The sequence below is a fragment of the Lissotriton vulgaris genome, chromosome 4_1 (assembly GCF_964263255.1).
Source record: "Lissotriton vulgaris chromosome 4_1, aLisVul1.2, whole genome shotgun sequence".
Lineage (NCBI taxonomy): Eukaryota > Metazoa > Chordata > Amphibia > Caudata > Salamandridae > Lissotriton > Lissotriton vulgaris.
Genome location: NC_141691.1, coordinates 243,152,833 through 243,171,789, shown reverse-complemented (window position 1 = coordinate 243,171,789; position 18,957 = coordinate 243,152,833).

Sequence of the window (18,957 nt, the reverse complement as noted above, 5' to 3'; positions counted from 1 at the left end):
GCATCTCAGACAGCATCCCCTCTCAGCACTGGTGCCACTAAGTCTGTTCCCCAACATTCATGGACACTCACTGGTCGTACATTGGTGGCGTCTGAGTCTATGGACTAGCAGCTAGTTTTCATCCTCATGTAGCTGATACCGAATTGGTGGTGAAAACGAGGCTTGCGCTTTCCACCCCACTATTTGCAGCTTCTGGATAAAATCAAAACTTCTGCATCATGCCCTGAAGGGCACCTTCCACTGTCCTCCGCAACATACAACTTGGACATTGATGAGGACCCGCTCAGGTTGCATGGCCCATCTGACTGCAACACAAGTCACCGTTCCATGGCTGGGTGCCTGTGCCGGCCACAGTGCATCCGTGGACACTAACTCTGTGCTGGTCCGGTCCGGGACCCCTTCTTCTGAGATATTGGATGGCACCTGACGCGTTGGCCTTGGGGTCATCACAACATGTCTCTGTGGCCCTACCTGTATGCGGCCTCCAGGCCCAACTGCGTGCCACCAGGGCTCACACACCAAAAGAGAGTCCTGACCGGCCCGGATTTCGCATCACCGCAGGAGCCACACGCCATCACTGCAAGGACCACCTCCAACTGCCATCTGCCAGAGTCGAAACGGTGGTCCTGACAGACTTACGAAGTTGCTCAGACCTGTCATGGATGCCATCATCGGCCTGATACCCTGCTCAGCACTCGAGGTGCCAGTGACTCAGTGCACCGCAGGCCATTGTCCGTTGCTGATAGAGTTTTGTGCTATGGAGCGGTTGCCCAGCTTTGTCACCTCAAACAGTGTGGGGACCCTGAAACGTTGATGGGGAAGAGGATGCAGGTCTAACACACCCCTCTCGAGTGTTCCAACCCCACTGCACTGCAACTCATGGACACTTCTGTTTGCATGTTGGCTGTCCTCTGGACTTTCTCCGGATCACTCCATGTTGCTAAGCAGTTGACTCTGTTATGCATGTGTTTTCTATTTCCGTTGCACTGGTGTCCAATGTTTAACCCCTTCCCTGCGGGGCTAATTCCCCCACGGTGCGGAGGGGGGAGCGAGGCGCTGCAGTGCTCGTGACGAGACCAGGCCGTCATGAGTCACAGTGGAACTGTACTCATGACGGCCTGGTCTCGTCACGACCCCGCCCACTCATTATTTCTCCCACACAGGTGGGGAATTAACCGCGCGTTGGAGGAGTGGTGCCGCTATGACAAGACCAGGTGGTCATTAGCACAGCTCAACTGTGACGCATGAAGGCTTGGTCTGGTCATGAGCACACAAGAGTTAAGTGGTGGCCAGCACTAGACATTCCATGCGGAATGGCTTACACTCACCCCACACCCATCCAGCACAGGCGTCACTCTACATGTGGCCCTGCCAATCGAGTGGCCGGGCGCATGTGAGTGTAGCCAGTTCAACATGATATGTGCGTGTGTCTCTGTGGTTCTGTTGTATGCATGAGGATCCTGGGCCCTATGACATTACAATATTCTGTGTACATCGGATGCAGACATGTCACCACTGGCAGCAGGTTGGCGTCAGTGTTGGCGGGCGACAGCCGCAGCGGGAAAGCGCCGTTTGTGTCTCCCTGCCTCCCGTGTCAAAGTGTGGTGACCACCCTGGTACATCAGGGACGGTTGTAGGAGGGCGTGAGGCGGGGCGCGGTGCTTCAGTGTAGGCCGTGCGGGACGCTGCGGAGTCTGCCAGGGGCTCGGGCGGGGCTGAGCAGAGGCGGTATTGGGGAGGCATGAGATGCATCTCCCCGCCCCGGGAGCTGGTTGTCTCTGGCCGCTCCTCGAGTGTAGGAGCGGCCGCGAAGGGGCGGGCGGGGCCCGGCAGAGCTGGCAAGATGCGTGCGGGGAGGGGGGAGAGCCCCTCCCCACCCTGGGCTGTGGCGGGTAGAGGCAGCGCACGGGAGTGGCAGGTGGTTCCCGGGAGAGCGGTGGAGGGGTGGAGTCGGTTGGGGCCTCTCATGGCCATAGTTGGATGGGGGCATGGGAAGAGGTCAGCGAGCGGGGCGTGGCCGGGGAGTGCGAGAGGTGCAGAGGGTGGTGGCATAGGGGAGCGAGAAGGGGAAGTGGGGGTTGGTGGGCGGCGTTGTGAGGATGTCTCCCCTTCTATTGGAACCGCTAGTAAATGATGGTGCGGTTGGGTATGTGGCCTTCGTATTTATTCTTGTTTCTTGTTTCAGGTTCAGTGGCAGGTCCCCTCGCCAGGGATATGTCAGTGTGGATCGTGGGCCATTCCTTTGTAAAACGGGCCCAGGTGCAAACACGGGACAAATATTTTGGAGATAATTTGGGGTTTAATCCTGCTGTTTTTAATTTGTGTTGGAAAGGGAAAGGGGGTATGCGGTGGAGGGAGTTGATGGAGATGCTTAACAGGCTGTTGGAGGCAGGTAGGTGCCCGGATGTTTTGGTTCTCCATTTGGGGGAAAACAACATGGTCAGGGAGTCGGGGTTAGTGTTGATGAGGGCCATAAAGAAGGATATTGAGGAGAGAAGTAGTGGTCTGGGTGCACGGTGGTCTGGACAGAATTTGTGTCACCTCGGGTGTGGAGAGAGGCAGTGAAGAGAGGGGCAGTGAAACCTCAGGCAGTGGACGTGCCAGAAGGAAAGTGAATATGGAAATTGTGCAGTTTTGTAGGCACTTAGGCTTTTCAAGGATATGGCACAGGGACATTCGGTACGATGCATTTGAAATAACAACCTAGGCAATTCAGACAATTTCCTCTTTGCTTGTCAAAATTAATAATAGGGAGGAGGAAAAGACCAATGACATATAAAAAATTTCAGTTTTTTATTAATTCAGTCAATAATATATTATTTAAAAAGATGTCTGACTCAGAGACCAAAAGCCAATACATCAAAGATTAACAAAGAATATCATAAATTTTCACAAAAAATATTAAAAAAGGGAGACAATTTATTTTAAATGAAAAGACAATCTAATGGCACAACAAGATTATCGACGTGCGTTTCGGCGACCAGCGCCTTCTTCGGGAGTAGCCACGTATTACCTAGAAAAATACAAAACAATACATATAATAGATACTTATTGATATGTTTATACAGACATTACAGTGATTAAAATACATGAACAATTAAACACAACCTTATTTAAAACTTCCAACATTTCATAAAGACATTGGCATTTATAAACCTCTAATTTTTGACAAGCTGCGAAGGACTAATCCTATATTTTCATTGCTCATATTCTCAGAGTCAGTCAAATATATTTGATATGGAAAGAACAAATGATTGTATATTTGCAAACTGGGAATTCATAAGGTTCTTCTATGTAAGTTCCCAGTAATATGGAAATTTCATGTAACATATTCCTTATTACTAATCACGGAATGCAAAACACGCAAATTACCTGGATTCCCACTTGTCATTTAGTATTTCTGGGAAGATAAATACATTATATTTTAGATATAAATTTATATTTGTTCGATATTAACATCACCTACAGCGTACACATGAGAATATAATTAGCTGTTAGAACAAACAAAAACGATCCAAACTTTTAATTCTTCTTCAAGTCGCAAATATATTCTGTCACATTTCACCAAGGGTAGAAAATAGATCTCAAATAGGTGTTAAATAAGAACTGCTTCTAGGGAAGCTTCAGAATGAATCAGTTTTAGGACGAGGTTCTCAAAGCGAAAAAAACAGGTACCTGATATATTGATATATTGGTGAATATCAAAAATGATGTTTATGACTTGATTTGTTCTTCACGCTGTATGGAATAAACAGCTCAGATTATATGAAGCTGAAAGAGAGGACCATTGATATTTTACTCAAAGAGATATTACTATATTTCTTTATATATGTAATTTATCTTATCTAATTTTGTCAGTAATCGTGATTTACCTAAAACACTCGTACTGGGCAGGCGATATTAAATTTGATATAGAAAACAACGAATCTGTCAAGCCGCGTCCCAGGCGAGTTCGTTGAAGTAATCAGACGCAAGTCAAATCTAAGAAACAAACAAAGGATGCTTTGCAATTGTATTTATGGGATGAGTACTCAAGTAAAGGTAGAAATAAGGCTTAATATTTACACTACCTAAACTTAAATGCATCAATAATCGCAAGTTACCTAAAAGATTCATATTGAGCAGCCAATGTTAAAATGAAAATGGAATCAATGAATCCATCAAACTGCGTCCAAGTTCATGGATATAATCGAACACGACAACTCTAAAAAATAGAAAGAGGGGATGTCTTACAATAGTACCTATGGTTTAAGCAGCCTGATAAAAGTAAAAATAAGACTTAATATTTGCAATACCTGATTATTTGGAAAGTTGAATGCGTACTTTCTGGTCCGTGAATAACCAATTGTTAAAATTACTAGAAAGGCGATCCGCTTGATATGGAGATGTTTTAATTTACTGAAAAAATATATGAAAAATAACAACTTAACTAAAGAAAGGGAATACAACCTCGTATTTATATAAAAGAGATTTTGATTTAGGCACTACCTGTGCAGGAAGTTATGTATATGCCTCCTGGTCCGTGAACAACTGTGAAAACTTCTAGGCAAGCAATCCGCTTGATATGGAGATATTTAGATAACTAAAAAGATGTAATGAAAAACAAAAAATGTTTTCTTTAAAATAATGCAACCTCATATTCTTATTAAAGGTTTTAATCTAAGCACTAGAGTGCTTACCTTAGAATATTAATGCAGGATATGCAGTCACTTTAGAATTTTAATATAATATCCTCCCGATATAGTGATGTTGAGAATGCTGTAAGAATATATAATAAGAAAAAACTAGGTTAAACCAGTATTTATATATATTTTAAAAGTTCAATCTGCAGCCATCGAGGACGCTTACCTTATGATTTCTTTATGAAAAACGTGCGGACCAGGGGCAGATAAGAACGTGCTTCTCTTTACGAAAATAATCAGCAACTGTTTGTAAATTAGTCGCCATTAATATACCGTCATAGACCACGCCTGAATGGTCATGTGATGTATTCAAACTAGCCCAATTCTGCCACAATGGGCAACACTAAGAACAGACTAGAAAAGAAGACGGACTAAACAATCTTCGATGACCTAAACAGAAAGCGGACTACAGGGATCTAAACAATGAACGAGTTACAAATAACCTCACACGGACTCTATCTACTACCAACTTTCTAAAAAATAAATAACAAGAAGAAATTATAACAATAAATCCCAAACACAGATAGAAAACTAAATAGAAAACTAAGTTATAAATTATGTCGTAGTGTCGTAGCAATTTTTTTGCGCTCAAGCGGATTTTCACATAAACTATGATACATAGAGTCGCAAATCTAGTTAGATGATCAAATACGGACGAATATCCGTACGCTTCCTATATTGTAATACCTAATAAATAGGATTACGGAAGACAACGGAAGATCTAATCCAAAGACGCATGACATTTTTGTTTTATAATTATGGAAATTCTAATCCAGAGATGCGAATATACTATAAATATCTGCATTGAGAATAAGAAAGCAAGAGGGTCTCATTATCTCCATATATAAAGTTCCCTTTAAGTAATAATGGATCACCATTTCAAATATACGTGACTAAATCTGAAATTACACACCATATTCCAAGGTTAGGAACATGGCATATAATTATCTTAAAGATTCACAAAGGGAAACCAATCTCAATATAGATACATCTGTCTTCAAATGAAGCCATGAAAATATTAGCCACTGATGGTGCCACAGAAGCACCCATACTAACGCCTTTAATTTGGCGATATGTACGAGTGCCAAATGAAAAAATATGAAAATATGAAGACAGATGTATCTATAATGAGATTGTGCGGCCGTTTACACACACAAATGGTTGTCGGTGTGGCTTGCCCACTGTTCCCTTCTAAAGCGGAGCTCTTCAAAAGTATTTCAAGTAGGAATCCTCTCAAAGTGAAAAGTGGACTTAGTCCCCGTGAACCGCAAATTGGGAAGTGAATTGTGAAGTGAGGGATCTGCGAGCCCCCAGGGCAGCAGATAGAAGGCTGTAATGCGATCTGGGAGAACAAGATCAGAAGTTAAGCAGAAGAATAAAGCTTTGCAGAATATCAGGAAGACCAGTAAGGGAGTCCCCGTTTTATCCATGGAAGAGACACAATTGTAAATAAACCCAGAATCAACACCAACATCGTCACCAATGCCAATAAAAAAACTAGGGGGCAGGAAACTAAAAATTACAGACTTCCTAATTCCTTCAGGATTCTGAATTCAGGATACAATAAAAAGAATATCATCTCCAGCAGCATCCATATCCAACATGCCGCTTGTACAGACCGTCATTCCGTCAGAGGACAGCATTAGCACCCCAAAGATTTTAAACTAGCTGGCATTCAAGTAACTGTGTTAGCACAAATAAGCACAAATGTTAATGAACCAGAAACATCACAGACAACCGCAACCAAAGCGACACTAGCAGCAACACTAGAATAACAAATCATGAGCCTTTCATCACCTCCGCCGTTTATTTCGGGGGCTATATCAGGCGAAAGTCAAGCATCAGCTATGTCCAGGGACAGTATGAACAATTACTTTGCTGCAACTGAAGATAAAAACACCTTAGGGGGTCTGTTAGAGGTGTTGCCAAAATGTGCACTAGGAACACAGAATTTCATAATAAGTTCCTTCAGGCTAACACAGGAGGCCCTTAAGGAAGAAATTCCTTCTCCTAATGCAAAAACTCAAACATTTACAGGGCTACTTCACAACTACAACACCTTACTCTTTCCGATAAAAACTCATCGAGGATCTGATTTGGCTAGTGAATCAAGCACCTTTCCAGTTGAGGATGCCATGGAGAACATCATGAACAACTCTGGAGATGGCCCCCCTCCAAGTCAGCGAATGGATATCCATCAGGAAGACCATTTTTCACCCCTTTTAAACTCCGTTATGGTCTCCTTTCATCAATATCATGGAAACTATTTCTTCAGCATTATCTCAGCACTCAGAAAAATTAGAGTATCAAGTCGACCTTTTGCAAACCCTAGCGTTTCATGTCCCGGGTAAAGAAAAAAAACGTCAAGATCTAAATTCCATAATCGAGCGGGTGCAAAAAGACCTCCATACAATGTATCACAAATATCAATGTTGCAGTAACATGAACAAACTGAAGCCCATCCCGGGGATTTTGACAGAAGAAGTATAAAAAACAATGAATATCATCACATCGCCATCAAAATAGGTTCAAGTGTACAGATTCTCACAACTTCTTCAGGCACTTTGGAAAGTAAGGACGAAAATGATGGAGGCCTGAGAGATTCAGGTTCAGATGACATTCAGCCGCAAACCTCAAACAATACTCCCATGCAAATCAATCAACAACATGGCATTTTGTCGCTCGATGCAGCAGTTTTTAATCCACAGCAGCAACAATCTAGTGACCCATTAACAACAAACATTTGCAATGCAATAGGTCTCACATTTGCAAGAGTTAGAGTTTTTGGCATTGCAAATGACAATGCCTTTTATTTATGTGTTTTAAAAATCTGCAAGTCGTTGTTTACAAGAAGCAAGGCTGGCAGTAACTGTGCCATTTTTACTGCCACCCTTGCTTGCCATAAGCAAGGACTAAAAGTACAAAGTGTGTGCTTACACTCTGCTTGCAGGTTTTCAAAGTCAATAAATAAAAGGCAGTCATTTACAATGCCAATAGCTTGAACTCTAGCAAATGCAAGACCTATTGCATTGCAAATGCTTGATTTATTTATGTACTGATCCAAGATGGATCTGTAAATTAAAAAAAATGAAATAGCAAAAGTATTTTATTTTAAAATAGAGGGGCTGCAGCAAATTGCTGTCTGGTCTCCAACACCACATCACATCTTTTAAAATTGTTTTAAAAGATGGAGAGTTGGGGGTAAAGGAGGAGCGGTGGAGGTATAATTGGGAAGTGGACAAGGAAGGAGTAAAGAAGCACACAATGGAGAGTATCATGGGGGAGAAGAACACAAGTGACATTGGAACATGGCGAATAGGGGGAGATAGTTTGTCCCAGAAGAGGCACACAAGATAGAGCTTGCAAAATGAGGGAGGGAGCAACACAGAGCGTGTTGAGGGTATTTGGCAGGCTAAATAAACCATCAACATTGTTAATTTATTTTTCTAGGCTTCTTTCTGACCTGTAGTAGTAGAATGTTGCATTATTTGCTAGTTTCATATAGCAGACACTCCATGACACTCAGATGCTCTGTACACACGGCAAACTTGATTGCTATTGGAAGACTGCTTTAAAATGGATGGGGTAGTAGCCCATACTGTTGTTCAGGGATAGAGGGAAACCGGGCAACCAAAACAAACCAGTGAATGCAGCTGGTTTGGCCAGCCTGGCCGGAGAGGATTTGGGGGTTAGGAGGGGGGGCGAGGGTGTTTGGATCAAATTGCAGTGAAACTCGTTCCGACTAGGATAGATTTGTTTGGGTTGAAGATTTACTATTGCAAAAGGAAGGGAGAGCAAGATGAGGGAAAATGCTGACAAATACTAAATTAATATATTCAGAAGCATTTTATGAAAAAATGATGACATTTGGTTTTGATTATTGGAAAAATAACATTGAAACAAAAACCATTAGGGGTACGAAAGATTGGCAGGTACAAGGCCTAGAAGCACTATTCAGAACCTGCAAGATACCAGAACAAATGATGTTTTTAAATGACACAATTCACCAAACATCCTGTCTTGGCCTAGCTAAGATCAAAGACCTAAACAAACCGTCTATTCCGAAGCCAATACCTGAAAATGTAACAACAGATATTGAGATAGACGTAACTCAAATTTTACATTTTAACAGAACACATCCTGATTGGAAAAAGTGGTTAATCTGGCCTACTGACACAAACAACTGTCAAGATAGATTCCTGAACAAAACACAGGGGTTAAAAATGACCAGACAAGACCCTAGATACTCCCAGAGACAACATCCAGGGATAGTAACAACATACAGTGTAGGGAAACTCTGCCTCGAATGACTAGGATCATCCACACTGGCTGAAATTAAGCAACACTTATCTTTACTTAAAGAGGGTGCTGATTTGCGCGATTTCATTCTTGGACCACGCAAACGGCGTCAAAAGCGTCTCATAGCGGCCAACATCTATGCTGCATACAACGAGGCTTCGAAAGTCACACAAATTGAAACAGCAGAAAAGATACGAGAAATTGATCGTATTAATTTGGAAAAATCACTTTCTGTAGTGGACAATGGGTTAATGACTCTGTCCTCCAGAATATATTCGTTGGACAATATTATATCCTCTGCCTTTGATATAATAGACAGAGACTTGCTAATGTTACAGCATGGCCAGTCACAATTACGTTCTATTGTACAATTAGGCTGGACGCTGCAAAATCTTCGTTCAGGCTATGTGCCTTGGCGTTTAATCAACAGAACGTCATTGTTTTCATTTTTAACCTTACTGATAAACAAATAAGCTTGGCACAGAAAGAAGCAGACTATACAATCCTGAGCATCGAAAAACTTGAGAGATTACCATTGACAATGTCAGAAAGTCCTGTCATTGAATGGATAATACACGGAATTATCACAGTTCTGATAACAACTTTCCGATTTAAAAAGTGCCTTGAATACATACCTACTGGCCAGTATGAACGATTGGGTAAAGGATATGTTAAGTCAGCATGGAAATTACCATACACACATTCATGCTATAGTGACAGCGACAAAAATGTATTTCTTAGTGGTGAAAACTGTAAATGTTCACTAAGCAGTATACTTTTGTGCCAGGGTATTAATTTACACGGAGCCTGTGAAGGTAATTCTAACAACCTTTCATGCCACCAGCTTGTCACACCTGCAACGCAGATAGAGCCCTTCTTTATGCAACTCGCAAATGGGAGTTACATTCTTAGAACGGATCACAGATGTTGTGGCCTTGTGCCAGGAAAAGCCTATCTCGGAAGCGTACCTTCCATGGTCAAATGCTGTATGCAAGCATTGTTCCCGAGTGGCCCTGGAGACATAGAGACTCCCATCTGGCCTCGTCTGCATTTCTCTTCTATACGAATTGATACTTTAAGCAAAATGAAGTCTGTGCTTTTGCAGACAACAGTGCCCATAACGTCATCAAAAGAGACGTATGATCTCCTAGTTGCAAGGACAGCTACGGAGGTTCATGATCTTTTATCAACAAATTGCCCCGTGCATTTCGTAGAAATGTTGAACCAACTCCTTAACATGTCTAGTGCCACAGGCATCCCAGGCATATTTAAGACGATTTTTACGGGACTGCTAACATCATTCAAAGCAATTCTGGGAATTCTGGGAATCGTTCCAAATTTTGTTTTTGGCGGAATACCCCTATTTTTGGGACTTGTAGCAGGGATTTTATTTTTGACCCTCCTGCTTCGTTATGGCAAGCCACAGCTCAGACATGACTCCTATGGGAATGGAAGAAACAATCCTAGCAATCCACTACCGGGACAGAATAACTAGAGTCCTTGGATTGGCCAGGCTGAGAAATCTAAACATGACCTGGTTCCTTTCATTCAGACCGATATGGCAAAACTGCATCTTACCTGTACTTCGATGTATGCTATGCGGAGATGAGTGCGTGTTGGACACCTGTCTTGCACTTCCATCAGCAGTACCAATGGATATCGATACTTTGCTAAGTCCGATAACGGCTCACGCATTGTGTTGTCCCCAGCGGCTACCAATCCTGAAGACGGCATTCGTTGAGACTCCTGTGCTACGACTAGGTGGTAACAGTGGAGCGAGTGACAAAAGCAACATCACCTAGGTACGACCTTCTGTGAGCATTGCTGATCCAGCCTTTGATGACAGCAATCATTCTCACACCTGCCAAGTTACAGCAATATCGAATTTGGTCGAACTGTCACCTGATTTTGTAGACCAATTCTTTGAGAGCCTGTCTGATATGATGTTCTCACCCGAACAGAAACAATAATTTTAGAGAAGCATTCCGACACACAGCGTTCCCATGAACTCTGGATTCGGCCTTCAGTTTTGAACAACAAAAACTGCTAAAAACGTTGGAAATCTAATTTCCCCGTTCAAGCAATAATTCTTTTGAATTGAACACTTTAATATTCACCTTTTTTTGGCAAGAAAAATTCTTTGCTTAAGGTAAAACTATTCATAGAGAACAGAAGCTTTTACTTCTATTTCTATTTTTAGATACATCTAGAGACATAATAACTTTGCACCAGCCTCTAGCACATTTTACTGCAATGCATGTATATGTGATGAAATTATCTCGTCCTTCTTCTGTATTCAGAGATATTTCATGTGTAATTCTTTTTGCATAATCGTTCATTGATTTCATATGCTATAATTTTTGAATGATTTCTATGCTTCGAAAACGTACAGTACCTACATTTTAACGTATTACAAATAAGCCTATTTCAAATGCATATATGTATTTTGGGGTGGGCAATGTTACACATGCATCTTATTGCTCTAGTTTTAGTAATTTGATGGACATGAATTCGTGGAGTGGGTGTAGTGTTCTAATCTAGGACCCTGATCGATAATGTGACCTTATGCCCCTATATGGCTATAAATCCATTTATTCCCTATATTGGCATAACCGATCAAATGCAATATTCAGAAACTCGTCTCTGGCCTCACACGAACAGAGCCACATTTCAGAATTGCTTTCTCTGCCACTTCCTTTGCAACCAATTAGTGCAATGACATAGCAGAAGTTACTATCTAAGATTCCTAGATTAACACTCCGAGTTCTTCAACAAGATAAAAACTCAGCAACCTATAAATCCCCGCTTGCTATGTTTTGATTAGTAATAGAACTCTAATGAGCACTGATAGACGATCACTTCCAAGTGACATCTTTATTGACGTCTTATGTCCAAAAACTTACGTCAAACAAGGCACCTTTCAGGTATAAATATTACCAACGTTGCCTTAAGCAAACGCTGTCTCGCTGCTGCTGAAGTTGCTGTTATGCTGATGATACCATAGCTGCTATCGCTACTGCTATCGCTGCTAACTAGCGAACGATGGTATGGTGAACTTAGGAGCTGAACAGCCGTTCCCTGCAAGAGCCCAGCAGATGCAAGCTGCCCGCGGACGCTGCCCCTCCTCCTCCTCCTCGACGCGCTGAGAGAGACGCTGTCTTTTCTCCTGCAGAGAAATCCAGCTCCGGCGTTTCTAGTCTACCCTTGTGGGTAACTGGGATATCGACCCCCTGAAGAAGATACCAGACCTCCATCATTCTATTCCAGAGGTATGGTGTTGACTAAACCCTTAGAGAGAATTCTTGAAGCAAACCTTGGCAAAACCAACTTAACTTAAAGCTACTTACTTACTCCCCTCCCAAGTATTAGGCTTAGGTCAGGTACACTGGGGTAGGGGTAGTTAGAAGCACCAGTTGAGTATTTTAGCCTAATGTATATATGAATGTATATATGTTTTATTCATTTTAAACCATTGTATGGCTAAGAAACCATATCAATGCTTTTACAGTATTATTTCGTAATACTCATCTTACTGTACGTACTTTTTATAATAACAAGTCTTGCAATTGTGGCAATTCATTTCTCTTGTACGAGAAGAAAGACTGTTCAATAAATGTTACCCTTTATTGAAAATGCCCATCTCTCTATTCTCTACATATTGTGAAAGTAAACTGCACAACCACTGACTGAGTAAAATAACTGTCTATTGTTCACACGACCCTAGAGATTGACTCTTGATCTGAGGAGCAAAGTTGTCATGTTGCAAGGTTGTTGGAAAACTGAATCCCTTCTTGGCTGTGCCAGGGAAGCTGATCACTTCCTATTCAGTCAAGAAAGTTTCCAGTGACCTCTGAGCTAGTTGGTAACAACCCCAATTAAGTTTAGCATAGTCAGTAGAGGCCTCGAAGATCCGCACTTCTACGTCGATACTACTGTTTATGTTATTCCAATGCGCAGGGCCTATTGGGAAAATAGGAACTACACTACAGAGCAAAAGAGTTTTTTAAAGACCTGGCTTAGGAAGCAGGTTGAGGGAAAACAATGGCAAGAGGGAAGACTATGGAGCAATCAGATAAGGGAATGAAGTTGAGATAAGGGGGCGTGGAAAAAAGGTGGTGACATAAACGTGTTGGAGTTTAAGTGAGGTGGAACAGTATTAAAAACAAGTGCTGTGTGTCAGGACCGAGAAGTAATCCTGACTGGTAGAGCTCTAGACAGAGTGAGGCTTTTAAGATGCCAGTAACAATTGTCTGTGACTTGTAAAAGTGCCGCTTAATGCAAGTATATAAATTATCACCTTTGCCCCATATATGATTCATCTCACACCATTTCCAAAGTTTAAAGGCATCTGCAATTTTTGGGATTGTGTTTAAAAACTGCATACCAGTTTTGTGATTATTAAAGCGCTCCTAGTGTTAAAACCGTATGAACATACACGTTGACCCAACGAGGGGTGTCGAAAACAAAGGCACCACTTTGTCAAAAGGTTTATTACCGTGACATAAAAACAAATGCTTTGGGGTTGGGTAAATTAAGGAACCCGTCAAAGCTGTAAAAAATTTTACTTTAGGGGGAAAGACAACTTCACCCTTAATAACCAACACTAGGGGTGTGGAGACTAGCCAGCTTGGAAGTTTGCAGTGGAATAGGCTGGCTGACACTGCTGAGGTCGGTATACGGGAAGGGGGTTAGACGGGGATTAAAGATTTGGGATAAGAAGTCATTCTCTTTGCCGATAGTAGGCTATTTACTGCTTACCTGAAGGACGCGAGTGAGGACACGTCTTTTGCAAGTGGATTCAAGGTGAATCAGTCAGCTTGCCGATACCACTGCATCCACTGATCACAGGGAGGCAGGCACAGCTTACCTGAATTCAGGCTGAATTCACCATCGTCTGCGATCGTCAAAGAGAATGACTCGCCCTTATACCGAGATCAGCAGCACCAGCCTTTTCCACTGCAAACTTCCAAGCTGGCTAGTCTACACACCTGTAGAGGTCGTTGCTATTGCATGCCTATTCCTTCCTGTTTTTTCACCAAGGCCACACAAAATGGCACCCAGGCGCTTAAGCCGTTTGCTGTACATTACACCCACATCATTGCTGTAAAAAGTGGAGAAAGAAAACGAACCAAAGTCCAATCGTATGATGGGAGATGGATGCGTTACGTAACTTATGACAAGGCTAATGTCCATTGTTCCTGCTGAGCTGGTCAAAAATAAAACGAGAACACACTACGGTGACACCTGGGGGTCCGGAAAACCATTCAGGCCTTTGCCAATTCTAAAAATAAGGTATTATTTTCTTCGAAAGGTGGAAATGCTACTGGTCTATCTCAGTTTCACTTTAATCCCATTCACAGCCCCGTTTAAGTCACATGTGTCAAACGTCATAAATGCCGGCCCAGTCACTCGCTGCCAGGCTGAGCTTAGGTGTTCAGCCAACAGAGTTGGGATGATCATGCGGTGCCCTGGAGGGCTACAGTACTGAAGATGAGAAAGTCCGGTCCCAACACGGCCTGCCTGGCTTCAGATGGAACAGTGCTTCCTGTTATTTCACCTGGCGTTTCAGGCCAGAAGGATACTACAGCACCGCTCATTCACTGTGGGAGGAAGAGGCCCGGCAGCTGGGTGTAATCAGTTGGCGGTGATCAGTAAACAACTGACCACTGGTGTGTTCCGCGCAAATGAGCGCTACCTTCCTGAGTGGCTACCATCTTGTGTTGCAAATGGATGCCTTGAGGTGCCATTCGGGTCGCAAACTGGGTACGGCAGGAAAAACAAAACTTTTGCCCGCCACCTCAGTATCTGCTCTCAGCTAATCCTACAGGCACCTCAATCTCAAAGCACTGTACGTTTGCTTTTAAAAGGGCTCGACTTACTTTACAAACATGGCTGCTGCAGGTGAACGAAGAAGACAGGCAATAATGGCCCCGCAGGGGGAGCGGCGCGAGACATCTCCCCCTGCGGTTTTCGCACACAATGGAACAGTCCAGGCGCGAGATAGGGAGGGAGCGTCAGGGCAGGTTTTCAGCGCGTAGGTTGTGAGGAGATTAGGCACAGGCAGGTAAGAGTCGGGGATTTTGCTCTTTAAGCAAAATCGAGTATCAGAAAGTGTTATTTACGAGTTTTGTTCTGAGGCAGAGGTTAGTTTTAGTAGTGAGTTTGTTTTTCAGCATGGAGATGAGTGAGCAGCTGGTGGCAGCTTTGAGAGTTATTCAGCAGGAAGGGAGAGAGGAAATGCTGACGCAGTCCGCGCTTCAGGAGATGCTTCCACCTAAGCGTCCCCCACAGAGAAAAGCGGCGAAGGGGGTGAAGTATGCCATTGAGGCTTGTCAGCTGGCTTCGGTCAAGAAAGGAGGCCGGAGAGCTCGTTCATTGAGCACAGAAGTTGACAAGCCATCAAGACCTAGCGTGACAGAAAAATTCGCGGCGATACGCAGGGCTACCTCTCTCACGCGTCCACAAGCGGTGAGTGAAATTGATAACAGACAAATATTTTCTGAGGAGAATGCGCAGGTTGCGGTCACAAATATGTGGGCCACTAAGGGTACTACGCAGGCTGCCATCAAGAGAAAAGGAAAAGAAAAGATCGTCAAGAAGCTGGCAGTTACCCAAGACAGGTCGGTGCCCCGGGATTACCTTTGTTACCCCCCCATGCGCGTTTTGCCCGTTTTTGATGATTCTTGCATGGACAATGGGCAAACCAATGTGAGTCAGAAATTTATCCTGAGGGGGCGGACGGGCTCTTTAGCGGCTTATTCCAGTGACAGTGACGATGAAAAAGAGTTTGAGGCGCAGACCCTTCAGGTTACCCCCCATCTCACGACACGCAGCCAATTACCTCAGACCAGTAGCGGGTTAGTGCAAACAGCAGAGTTTGGAGTAGAATGTCCACCCTCGTCTAAGCGGGGAGGGCCCCGTGCTCTCCAGCAGGTTGGTGTACATCAGGAGCCACAGGAGGCAAGTGATTTGGAGTTTGACAACGATTCTGACGGTGAGGAGGAAAGAGATGACGACGGAGAATTTGAGGAAGGAAATGACACATTTAGTTCAGGTCAGGAAGTCCGGAGATGGGATACCGAATACTTATTCCCGTGTGCTCGCCCTTCACCGTATACCACACCAAACATGAGGAGCACACAAACCAAGAGCGGTAACGGTAAGTGGGTTTGGGTTGAGCACCCAAGCTCCGCTGACAACCACTCAGAGAGACATACTTCGGCAGAAGACTTCACTTTTTCGCGAGGTGCTCGCGACATTGCTGATGCGCAGATGGTTGGTTTCCAGAAGATGCCATCTGTTCACGCGGCTACCTCTACTGTATCACCGTACATTGAGGGGCTTGGTAATGTATATCCTAGCGAATCCAGAGCGGATTTTCCGCGGTCAGACAGACCTCTAGAGTGGAGTTCTGACCTGGCTTGGTCGACCTTTGATGGCGGGGTTGGGGACGGTGCTTGTCCTGGGACTAGTGGGGGGCCAGAGGTGAGGTGTGAGTTTAGACAGGTCAAAAAAGGACAGGTTGGGAAGTCGATTAAGGGCAAGAAAATTGTGCATAACAAACAAAGCGTCTTGGGTACGGTTGATAAAACGCAAAAAAGGGCAGGGGGGGCAACAACAAACTCTTCTTTATTGTTTCAGAGGTCAAGTGCGGGCTCTTCTGCTGTGGAGCTGACACCAAGAGATTATCAAGAGCGGATGTCTCCAACGGAGTTGCAGCAACGAGCGGTACAGCTACCATACGGTAAGCATCATTGGTGGGCAGTGTGGGACGATGGACAGGATAGAGGGGTGAATGTGCGAACTTTATCTGTGGTGAAAATAAGAGTGTGTCGTTAGACAATTCGATATCGTCTGGGGTGTTGACACCGCTTAGCGCACTAGGTGCAGGAGAGTCACGTCAGGGGTTAGTCACTCTGGAGGGAGGGCGAACACAGGACGCGGTGTTGGATCAAATAGTATCCATTAATGTTAGACAAAGGCTTCCTTACATGGGCCTTGCGATGCCCTTGGGGTCACACTTATCAGATAAGACCAAGCAACGTATATGGAACCATGAGTTTGTTGATATCTTCAAATTACTCCATAGTGACGTGAAAGCCAAAGAGGGTTCAAAGGAGGAGGAATGGGAGTTAGCGCGACGTCCCAGGGTGCCTCATACAATTGAGAATTGGACCTCAGCCTTCCTGATATATGCAAGTATTTATTGCGAAAAATATCCGGAGAGGTCTGTTGCCCTTTATAAGTACATGGATATCGTCAGGAAGGCGCAGCTGCACTTTGGGGGATACTCATGGTTGAACTATGATGAGGAATTTCGAGCTCGTATCAGTATCTGTGCTGAGAAGCCGTGGGGGGACGTGGATTCCGAACTTTGGCTCCAGTGGATGTCCACGTCTCACCCATTGGCTACAACGCACACAGCAAGTGGTTTGCCAGTGCCTTACCGGCCCTTTCTGTGGCGTCCCGCTCATTCTGGAGCGGGTGCATGGGGAAGGAGTTTCACCTCTTGTACGGGAGCCTGTTGGAAATACAACAGGGGAATGTGTACTAGACCAATGTGCCGATTTAAGCATGATTGTTCCCAGTTCGGGGGCGTCATCCGCTCACGCAATGTAGTTCCTCAGCTGGTGGTTTTGTCGGCCACAAGTTAGATTAGCCAGTCTGACATCTTGGTTAGACAAATATCCCGACACTGATGCAGCAGCTCATTTGTTTTGGGGGTTTCGAGAGGGCTTTAAGTTGGGATATCAGGGCCCCTGTCAACATAGGTGGGCTGATAACTTGCGTTCGGCTAAGGCATTGCCGGAAGTGGTCCGTAAAAAATTGGACGCAGAGATCAAGGTAGGCAGGATAGCGGGCCCCTTTCAGGATTGTCCTTTACCGAATTTGATAGTGTCCCCTCTTGGCATCATTCCCAAAAAGGCTACCAGCGAATATAGGATGATACAACATCTTTCCTGGCCCGAAGGGTGTTCCATCAATGATTTCATATCAGATTTGGATACCTCAGTGTCGTACACGACAGTGGATGAAGCGATGGATTTGGTAACACGGATGGGCGAGGGAGCGGAAATGGCTAAATGCGATATCCAATCTGCCTTCCGTCTGCTACCAATTCACCCTTCTGATTTCGAACTGTTGGGTATGTTTTTTCAGGGACATTACTATGTAGACAAAGTCTTACCAATGGGATATGCGGCCTCATGTGCGCTGTTTGAGATGTTTAGCACATTCATTAAGTGGATCTTTTCACAGATATGTACGGAACGTGTCAGTTGTCATTATTTAGATGATTTCCTTTTCATAGGGAAGGCTAAGACAGGACACTGTACAACAGCACTCACACACTTCCAAACGCTTGCTGATTCTTTAGGAGTTCCTTTGGCGCCCGACAAGACTGAAGGACCTAGTACGATTATGACTTTCCTAGGCATTGAGTTAGATACCATACAGATGACGGCGCACCTTCCAGAGAGCAAGATTAGTGAGATCAAAGCCTTTATGCTTTTGGTTCTGGACGCACGCAAGATTGAATTAAGACAAGTGCAGCGCTTGTTAGGCTACTTGAACTTTGCGTGCCGGGTGGTGAGAGCGGGGAGGACGTTTTGTAGGCATTTAGGCATGTCTTTATCGGGCGCCTCTCTCCCACACCACAGAGTTCGTTTGACTAAAGTTATCAAAGAGGATTTGAGGGTGTGGCTGTGTTTTTTGGACAGTTTTAACGGCATACCTTTGCAATTTTTGGATGAGAATTTTGTTTGGCAAGTGCAAATTTATTCTGATGCTGCTGGATCGAGTGGTTTTGGAATTTTCTAGGAAGGAAGGTGGTGCGCCGAGAGTTGGCCGGAGCATTGGAAAAATCAAGGCCGAAGCATTGCCTTTTTAGAACTGTTTCCCCTAATTGTGGCTTTGTTGGTTTGGGGTCACGAATTCCAAAACAGATCTGTGTTGTTTCACGTAGATAACACAGCCG